Genomic DNA, 9,782 nt, shown 5'->3' with positions numbered 1-9,782 from the left:
TAGCATAAAAGACTGAGGTGCTGAGTCCCACATGGCTGACTGGCAGACTTAGCAGCTTGAAAATCACACTGGGTATGTGTTGTGCATGCACAAATTCCTGAGAGGAGACTGGAGGAAAAGGGATTATGGTGTGGCCATCCCCAGTGGGCGTGATTTCTCACTTTCCCTCTCTCTCTCTCTGTATCTCTGAAAGGGGATGTGCCTTAAAGCAAAAACAAAACAAAACAAATCTATTGGAACTGCTATTGGAGAAGAAATGTAATGCTCTTTGAGGCTGACCTGTGTGAGAGGGTTCTGGGTTGCCGCCAGGTTCCTATGATCTGTGGCTACCTAGGTCTGGAGGTTGACCAGGGTATGAGAACCCTACTGGGAATGTCTCTTTGTCTTTGTTGTAAGGAAAGAAAGAAACAGATAAACTTCAAGCAAACAACTAGTAAAATAAATTAGTCAGGTGGGGTAGTGTGTTCCTGTAATCCCTGCTACTTAAGTAATTGAGACAAGATGATCACAATGCATCGTGACCTTGTTCAATAAATAAATAATAAATAAACAAATGGAACTTAAAATTAAACTTTGATTCTCTGTACAACAAAGATTAAAATTTAAATTTTCAGAAATAATAATGTCTTACTGTATTATTTTGTTCAAATACAATTATGATAATTATGTTTTGAGAATAAAATAAATGTAAACAAATAATTACACAATGTTTTCCTTATTCCCATTTTTAATTACCATTTGATGAGTGTATTTTAGAATATACAGGGGTGTTTTACAGGAATATAAATGATTGGTAAATATATTTATGCATATAATCATAATAGAATTCCAACTTACTTTTTTCTCTGCCTCTGAGAATGTGAAATAAAATAATATAGAAAATACTCTCCTGTCTTTAACTTCCCTTTTGAGAACTAATAGCCTCTGTTTTTATGATGACCACAAATAAAATGAACAATTTTCAGTCATTTCCAATGTTCAGAAGTACCATTCCTCTAAAACACATTTTAAAATAATTAAGGCATATTTCTTTTAAAGGTCTAATCTTTCTGTATAACTATTTTCTGTGTTCACTTAAGTTTACATAGTATTGATAGAGGTATTTTATTTGGAGAGAGCGGTATTTTGTAGTAAGCCTGAACAACAACCAATACCCGCAATACCTAAAAAACTAAATCACTGAATTTTAAGTTATCCCATAACACAAACTAGTTTTATCAGAACCAGATACATATTGAGGCACTATAGTTCTTACTTAATTTTCAGTATATCTGTTCATACTCACTATATTCTTTTTCTGTATAAAACATTTGTCCTGTATTTTGAGGACATTTTTTCTAATACTAAGAAATAGAATCTAAATAATACATCTTAAACTTAAACAATATTTCAAGAGTTTATATGTATACACTTGAATCACTTAAATATGTGCAGTTTTCTGTTGCTTTTATTTTGCTTTATGGATTATTTCTCTTATCATAAAGCTAGTGCAGTTCTTTAATGGCTTTCTTAGAGCCCTCATGTGTGGAAGAGAAGCCTATTATATTCTCAACAACAAAACATATTGAAATGAACTCACCTGCACTTTATATGCTTTATAAATTAGAAACATAAAAACAAAAACGACTGTTTCGAGAAAGGTTGTAAGACATATCCTCATAAGATTTGCACATACCACTGCAGGCAATGACCTACTACCAAGATACACATACCTGGGGGCCGGCAGGTAGTGTGGTGGTTAGAGGCACTGGACTCCCACAGGGCCGATCATAGTTCAAATCCCAGACCTGGAAGCTTTCTTTCTCACTTCCTCTCTCTCTTTCTCTCTCTGTCCCTTTCTGGTCAAATTAAAAAAAAGAAAAAAAGAAAGTGAATTATTGAATAAAGCTAAATAAAAGAAGTCTTTAAGAAAAGATACACAAACCTAAACTAGAAACAAGTCAAGCTTAAATTTAAATAGAATCTTACCAGAACTTAGCTCATTGTTATATGAAATCAGATATCCATGGGTCAAAACATGTGCCTGAAATACAAGTCCATTAGGTTATGGTATAAAAATAAATGATGTTTGGATGCATTTTAGTGTCTACAGAACATTTTTACATATCCTGACATTTCTATGCAAATACAAATTTAATTTTAGACGATTGCCTTTAATGGATTATTTTTAATTAATTTATTTGTTTAATTTTCCTCTCTTTTTCACAGTTAAAAAAAAAAAAAAAACTTTCTTAAAAAGACCAAGCCATGTTTCTTAGGGAAAATCTGTCACACAGCTACCATAAGAGAAAACAATACCTTTTAGGTTTTACATTTCAAGTCCTTTGTCTTTCAGCATTCCATCATACAGTTTTGAAAAATAAAACAATATATAGAAAAACCAGGCCATTACTATGAACACACAAATCACATAAAAGATCATTCTTGAGAATCATTAAAAGTGCTGGTCATCAAAGCCAAGTAATTAGGAATCATTTCTCAGAATTCCTTAATTCTTTTTCCTTTCACTTTAATATTATGGTGCTAGCCATTAAATAATTTACTTTTGCTATTATATTTCATTAATATTAAGCAATATCAGAGGAAATAAATTATGAATCAAAACCGATCTGTAAGAAGAGGTCAATTTCAACTGACTTATCCTAAAGCATGTTTGGTAACTGCTGCGGGCCTGGAGTTAGAGCACCTCTAAACTAAATTAAAGCCTGTGGCAAAAGAAAAGGAGTGGGAGAAGTCCAAATAGAAATTATTTCTACCACCATATGTCATGACAAGGACTCAAGAATAAAACCAGAGAACAAACCATGTGGATAACAAGAATCCGCTTAGTAGACAGACTCCAAGCACGAAAGAATTTCCCTAACCTGTACAGTTAGGCTAACATCTCCTTTTTTTGTGCCTCTCCACAACACACATAACTCACACACATGGATCTAATTTATAACTCCTTTGCTTTTGGCCACATTTAAACAAATGCATAGCTACATAAGTGTATAATGTTTCCTAGAATTTAAGATTCTTTATTTTGTAAATGGCAAAAAAAAAACAACTTTATATACATTGATACCCATATAGTCATTTATTGGTTTTTAGGAGTACTGAGAAAAATATAAAATGATACATATGCTTATTATTCAGCAAATAATTTCTGTTTGCATCCTCCCTCTTCAAGCATCATCTGTTTTATAATCTTCTTTCTTTTTTGTTCATTTTAGAGATTTTTGCCCAGGGGAGTGTACACCACTGGAGAGAGAGAGGAAATAAGAAAGTAAGAAATCACTCCGAAGGTGGGATGGCCATGTCACAGTTGCTTGTCCTCCATTCTCTTCCTGGGTTCTTGGGCATGTATGCACACCCACCCAGCATGAGTTTCAGCCACCAAGTTCAGGACTCAAACTACAGTCAACCCTGTGGGAATCCACTGATGTAACTGCTATGCCATCTACTGATCCCTCTATTCTTTCTATAGCTGTATGTCATTGTGCTATTAAGCACAGTTATTTTCCCTACCAAGTATCACTTCCCAAGTCTACTCATTCAGGAAAATAATCTTGAATTATTTAATCCTGTTTATAGAGAGATGATTCTCCCCATTTTATATCTATTGAGCAAGTGGCATCTGTGGCCTATTAATAGGTGCTAAAGTCCTTTTGCTGCTGCATCTAGGTATTGGAGCTGCCAAGGAATACATGATGCAGTCAAGTCTTGGGTGAAATAACACTGTAAAACTTATATAGAGAAGAGATTGAGCAAATCAATCCCAGTAGTGAGTGTCAGTCACAGTCACTGTCTCCAGCAGCAGATCTCTCTGGCATCCATCTAAGGCCAGTTGGCTGGTCTACACACAGTCACCTTGCACTACCTTGAAAGATCCTGTGCTCTCCCCACAAAAGACAAATATGGCAGTGGGATTGGCCAAGTTCCTTGTGGAGCATATTTGAGTAGAACAAAGGAATACATATTGACTCTGAAACAGGAAAATATATATTAAAATATCTTTAAAACTAGTATTAACCATTACTAACATTCTTATGGAAAATCTCAAACTCGTAAAAACAGAGAGAGTGGCAAGAATGAACTCCTATGACATCAACCTGCTTCAATAATTATCAATCATGACCAATCTTTTTCTATCTATAATGCCCCAACATGCTTCTTTCCATGCAATATAACCTGAATAAAATCCCAAATCCCAGATATCATGTCATTTATTTTGTTTAAATAAGTTTAATTCCATTAGAGAATATACACATTTAGAGTATGTATAATCATGTGCCACATAGTTATGTTTCTGTCAGAGACAGAAAAGGGAAGTCCTGTAAGATTGTAACAGGATAGCGCACAGCCTAGGTGCATAGTAGGCTAACCCATCTCGACTCATGCAAGTGTACTCAATGATGTATGCACAATGACAAAATTGTCTAATGCTATATTCCTCAGAATGCAACCCCATTGTCAAACAGTATATAGCTCCACCAATAGAGAAAATTTAACAGAGATGGTGGTAAATCCTAAATTAGAGTATTAAAGTAAATAGAGAAAACTGAACATAGCACTTCAGGGCAATTACAGATACCTAGGCAATAATTTAAATGTGGTTCTACCCTGGAGAGCACTGCTATTCCTAATGCACTATGAATTGAATGAACCTCCTAAGTCATTCTTTTCTTTTGTATTCATTGAAGAGGAGATCATGTTCCTTTGCTTTAGCCAGGTGGAGCAATAAACCATCTCCATACAAAGAATGATAGACTTGAAAACTCTTGCTGAGAGTGTCGCTACTATATTTTTCAAACCATACGCTATCTAACCAGATTAATTAGAGGTATTAAGACATTTTCTCATTCACAAATTTTCCTTATTTGACAAATATTATATGTTAATACAAATAAATATACATATTATGAAACATATATATTATGGACCATGAGTCTATGCTAAAGTTTACAAAAAAAAGAAAGTAAAATGTCACTTATTTTGAGACTATTCTGATGTAAATGTATAATTAAAACACAAAATTAAAAAAATACTAAGAGAGGATTCAATACGATCCAGATAATTTAATAAAATAATTTAAGGGGCCAGAAGGTGGCATGGTGGTTAAGGTGCTGGACTCCCACATGGCAAACTGTGGCTTGCTTTTTATACTCCCTACTTCTCTCACTCTCTTTCTCTAGTGAGCACATATGCAATATAGCAAATTTAAAAAAGAATAATAAAGATAAATAAAATTAAATGATTCTTTAAAAATATTAATAATTTCAAAAAAATTTAAAAATTCCATGGCCATTTAAGGCTTTCTTTTCATTATGTATCTGTGAACAACACATATTGATTGGATTATAGAAGACAGGTTATCATCAGAATCAAGAAATTCAAGTTTTCGGGACCAGCACTTAGCGTAATGGCTATGTCGCTGGACTCCCATGTAGTTGCCCGCAGTTCAAGTCCCAGACCCGGTGGCTTAAACTCACGCCGGGCACGTGTGCGTGTGTGCCCAAGATCCTGAGAGGAGAATGGAGGAGAAGGGATTGCAGCGTGGCCATCCCCCCTGGGGGGTGATTTCTTGCTTTCTATCTCTCTGTCTCTCTCTGTCTGTCTGTCTGGCGAGTGCACGTGCCCTGTGGAAAAACCTCTCAAAAAAAAAAAAAGAAATTCAAGTTTTATGTATCAGTATTTTAATTTTTATTAATGTATGAAGGAAAAAATCAAGCTTTAAGAAGCAATTGATTAAAAAAAACAAAAAGCACAATTCAACATTAATTATAGACTCTATCTGAGGGACTAGCAGTTGGTGTAATGGTTATGTCGCTGGACTCCCATGTAGTCGACCGCAGTTTGAGTCCCAGACCCGGTGGGAATTACAATCATAGTGGGTGCATGTGCATGAATGTCCAAAATCCTGAGAGGAGAATGAAGGAGAAGGGATTGTGTCATGGCCATCCCCTCTGAGGGATGATTTCTCACTTTCTGTCTCTCTATCTCTCTCTTTCTGGTGAGTGCATGTGCCCTACAGCAAAAAAAACCTCTACAATAAATAAATAAACTATCTGACTGTCAACCATCAGGACTGGTTGTATGAAGTGGTAGGAAAATGAATTCAGAGTGACAAATCCACAAGGATAAATAAGTGGTATTTATTTCTTTGTTTCGAAAATTTTCAAATGACTTAGCCATAGAATAGGGAATACAATTCTGAGTTATGGTGATCTTAAAAAGAGGAGAAAATGTTCTATTACATATTGGATTAAAAACATATACTTTGCTTAAATAGCATACCATAGACACTTTTTAATTAATTTTCACTTAAATTTTGATCCAGTGCTTAAATCTGACCAAGAATATTACCTTACACTGGGAAATATTTAAGAAACAGAAGATATTTTTTATTAATGAAGGTGGTAAAGAAAACATGACTCGGAACCATTAGTTGGTGTAATGGCTATGTTGCTGGACTCCCATGTAGTTGACCATGGTTCAAGCCCTGGACCTAGTGGCTTAAACTCATGCCCAAGATCCCAAGAGGAGAATGGAGGAGAAGGGATTGTAGTGTGGCCATCCTCCCTGGGGGGTGGGGGGGTGATTTTTCACTTTCTATCTCTTTTTCTTTCTAGCTAGAGCATGTGCTCTATAGCAAAAACTTCTCAAAAAAAAAAAAAAGGAAACATGAGTCAATAATCTGAATATTGCTAATTTGTCTTTGTTGACACTTTGCTTATTTACCTCATTTAGCATAGAAATATATTACTTTTCCATTTCCTTTTACAGTAAAGTGTTTAGATAGAAGTTTTTCTACCATTTTCTTCTTTTTGTTTACAGTTTATCTCTGGATGATAAAGGATGAAATATTTTTCTCACACTGTAAGTATTAAAATGTAACTTTCCTTTAATTTGGTGCTTGAAAAAGTGTAAAATAGGGACCAGCAGTTAGCGTAATGGCTATGTCGTTGAATTCCCACGTAGTCGACCGTGGTTCGTGTCCCGGAACGGGTGGCTTAAAACTCACACTGGGTGCATGTGCGTGTGCGCCCAAGATCCCGAGAGGAGAACGGAGGAGAAGGGATTGTGGCATGGCTATCCTCTTTGGGGGGTAATTTCTCACTTTCTGTCTCTCTCTGTCTGTCTGGCGAGCGCACGTGCTCTATAGCACAAAGAAAAAACACTGCAAAAAAAAATGAAAAAAAGTGTAAAATACAAAAATACCAGTGTAGATTTAAATAAAATTTGTGGTAGAATATCAGCTTGTTAATAAAATTTGGCCTTAGGTCCTTATATAAAATTTTATGTGTTTCAAACACTTTCATCTATAGTAAGTAATTTAATTCCCAATAACAACCATGTAAAGAGAGAGGAAGAACCAGTTTCAGATAGTTGAAGAGTGAATCAGAATGCAAGGCTTTTCCTTAGTTTCTGCAATATATAATGGTCAGAGATTAAAAATTAGTTTCAAAAAAGATCTGACAGTAAAGAAGGAAAGTCTCTCTTAAACACAAAAAATTCTGCATCTCTATATATTCCTTTTGTTTTGTTTTCTGACTGTTAATGCAATATCTTTAGGAAAAAGGCTTTTTCTTTTTCCTTGGCATTTCCAGTTGCTGAGATTGTGTGCTTTCATTGGTCCAAGACTTAGATCCATCTTCAGAGCTAGAATTGGCCAGCCAAACACATCTTTCTCACATTGCATCACCTGACACTGACTATTCTGCCTTCCTTTCCACTGTGTGTGTTTGTTTGCTTTTCTTTTGTTTGTTTTGCTTTAGATTGCTAGAGGTACATATGCTTGCCAGAGTGAGTGAGAGAGAGAGAGAGAGAGAGAGAGAAAATGAAAGAGAGAAAGCACCTTCCACCATAGAGTTATCATTCACGTGCCTGCACATGATAATGCCAGCTTCCAGCAGACAGTAATACTAATTTCTTCTATTCACTGATAAATCACTGATACCTAGAAGTGCTTCCAGATTTAGTATATCCATTTGCAATGTGTAAGAATTATGAATTTCACCTTTTCCTGTTGGAGACCCATCCTTCCCACTATAAAGATTCAATTCTGGGGCCAACAGTAAGCTTAATGGCTATGTTGCTGGACTCCCACGTAGTCGACCACAGTTCGAGTCCCGGACCCAAATACTCTGGATAGCTAAAGTCCAAGAGATCCACCTACCCCCAACAGGAACCCAGTGAGAAATAGACCTGTATTGTGTTAAACCACTGAGATTTGGGGGTTATTTAATACTGCATTGTGTGTTTGTCCTATCCTGACAGCTGTGATAGAAGTACATTGGTATGGTGTGGTGCATGTATACAAGTGTGTGACAGAGTTTCACAAAATAGTCTTCAAAGAGCATTTCATGGTTGGACAAAGTCAGGAATCCCTGAGAGAAAGGTTTAATTTTCCAGTAGGACTCAAGGGAAGTCATTGTTGAAAAGTAGGTGCCTTGGAGCAAAATCCAAAGGAGAAAGAGGGCATATTCTAGTCTATTCTCTGTTGCTTAGTAAACGAATGCCTACAACAAAGTGATTTCTTTCTTTTCTTTCTTTTTTTTTTTGGAGAGGTTTTTGCTATAGGGTGCATGCGCTCTCCAAACAGAGACAGAGAGACAGAAAATGAGAAATCATCCCCCAGGGAGGATGACCACACCGCAATCCCTTCTCCTCCATTCTCCTCTTGGGATCTTGGGCACACATGCACATGCACCTGGCGTGAGTTTTAAGCCACTGTGTCCAGGACTTGAACCTCAGTTGACTACATGGGAGTCCAACAGTAAGCTTAATGGCTATGTTGCTGGACTCCCACGTAGTCGACCACAGTTCGAGTCCCGGACCCATTGGGCGCGTGTGCGTGCGTGCCCAAGATCCTGAGAGGAGAACGGAGGAGAAGAGATTGTGAAGTGGCCATCCCCCCTGGGGGGGTGATTTCTCACTTTCTGTCTCTCTCTGTCTTTCTGGCAAGCGCATGCACCATATAGCAAAAGCCTATCCAAAAAAAAAAAAAAAAAAAAGAAGATTCAATTCCATCCCTTCCTTGTAGATAGGGTAGGATTATTGCCTGAAATTATGTGGCCATGAAAGAGAGTGAGGAAAGAAGAAAATAAGGTGGGAAGGAAGGGATGGAAGAAAAGAATATTTTATAAAATGTGATCAACAGATAGTAAAAAAGAAACATTTCTCTTGCTTTTGGATCGTAAATGGGGGGAGACCTGTCCTGGGACATGTCAACTGGGACACCCTCCAATGCCACCTCATGCCTCTGTGAGAAAGTTTTCTGCAGCAGAATGGAAAACAGGAAAGCCAAGATAAGCATTGGTTTAACAAGAAAAGGAGAGGAAAAGAAACAGGGCTGTGGAAAGAGAAAACAAGATTTTCTTGAACAGTTGGAAACAATCAGAAGTGATGTCTTTTGGCCTTTTGATTTACTTTCAGAAAAAAGTAGTTTTGGGTTTCTCTTGTCCTTTTCTTTCTTTTTACTTGTGGCGTGCATTCAAATGCAATGTTCACACTGGTTTCATAGTGTTCAAATTGACTATTGCAAATGTTTCACTTTTTTAACATACATATTCAAAGCTTGGCTCTCATTCCTATTTGTCTATTTTATTTTCAATTTATCAGAGAGCATGCATAATCACCATTGAGAGACAGAGAGGCAGAGAGAAACAGATAAAGAAGAAGCCACCCCTAAGGGAGCATGGTCACATCAAAATCTCCTCTCGTCTATTTTCTTCCTCTTTTCATGATTTTCGGCATGGATTCTCCCACGCTCAGCATTTTTCTAGGCCTCTGGGTCT

This window comes from Tupaia chinensis, unplaced genomic scaffold, assembly GCF_000334495.1.
Source record: "Tupaia chinensis unplaced genomic scaffold, TupChi_1.0 Scaffold000452_1, whole genome shotgun sequence".
NCBI classification, from domain to species: Eukaryota; Metazoa; Chordata; class Mammalia; order Scandentia; family Tupaiidae; genus Tupaia; species Tupaia belangeri.
The sequence above is the reverse complement of the archived record's forward strand: the minus strand, read 5'-3'. Positions refer to the sequence as shown.